This window comes from Nanorana parkeri, unplaced genomic scaffold (genome assembly GCF_000935625.1).
Source record: "Nanorana parkeri isolate BGI_ZX_2015 unplaced genomic scaffold, ASM93562v1 scaffold3358, whole genome shotgun sequence".
Classification (NCBI taxonomy): Eukaryota; Metazoa; Chordata; class Amphibia; order Anura; family Dicroglossidae; genus Nanorana; species Nanorana parkeri.
The window spans coordinates 298-1,100 of NW_017309626.1; the positions used below are offsets into that span (position 1 = coordinate 298).

Here is an 803-nt window from a genome sequence, read left to right on the forward strand (position 1 = left end):
CAGTTCTAGGTGGCGGCCTCTCGCTGATCACACACAACACTGGACATGAGAAGCCTCACTGGGGTAGAAAGGTGACATCGGAGGTCTAATAGACCCGCAATGTCTCCTTAACCCCTCGCTGGCCGTGGTGTTACACCCCCTTCCTGTTCCCCCCCTTCCTGTCCCGCCCATTTTTCAGTATTCAGCGCTGCGGTACTTTGACTGACATTTATTCCGTCACGCAACGCTGTACTGAAATACATTTGATACCATTTTTTGGGGACAAATCGAGCTTTCTTTTGGGGCTATTTAATCACCACTGCGGGGGGGGGGGGGATAACGGGAGGACACAAACTAGCGTCCTCCCGTCACCCTAGGCTCAGTATATAGGGAGATACAGCTTGCGGTATACTGAGACGCCGCAGCCGGAGCGGATCCCGACAATTATGTCTGGACCCGCCCAGCTGCGTGAGTGACAGCTGGCTCCTCCTATCTAGAGGCAGAGCCAGCTGTACCCGCCCCCCTGCCCCGTCCGTTGCGCCAGTCAGCGCTAATGTCACCTGGGGACCCCAAGAGAAGCTGATGAAGCCGAGATCTGCTTCATCCGCTTCTTCTCTCTCTTGGCTATAGCAGCCGGATGACTGACAGGTGGAAGCGACGTAATACGCGTCACTTCCGCATTCACAGCACGGAGGGAGATCAGCGAGGAGGAAGATGCTGACCTCCCTCCCATCTTACCTCCCGAGCCGCAGATGGGCTAGGGGATCCCGGGATTGAAGGTGAGGGGTCAGGAGGGGTGCCGGCAGCGGCGGCACTCGAGGGGG

At 57.5% G+C, this 803-nt stretch overlaps 1 protein-coding gene across 1 annotated transcript in view; it reads right to left on the reverse strand.

Annotated features, from left to right (window-relative positions):
* Window positions 1-803, reverse strand: part of MRPL4 (mitochondrial ribosomal protein L4) — a gene marked incomplete at its 3' end in the record, with an annotated part of 11,684 nt that overhangs the window by 294 nt on the left and 10,587 nt on the right. The window lies entirely within an intron of this gene.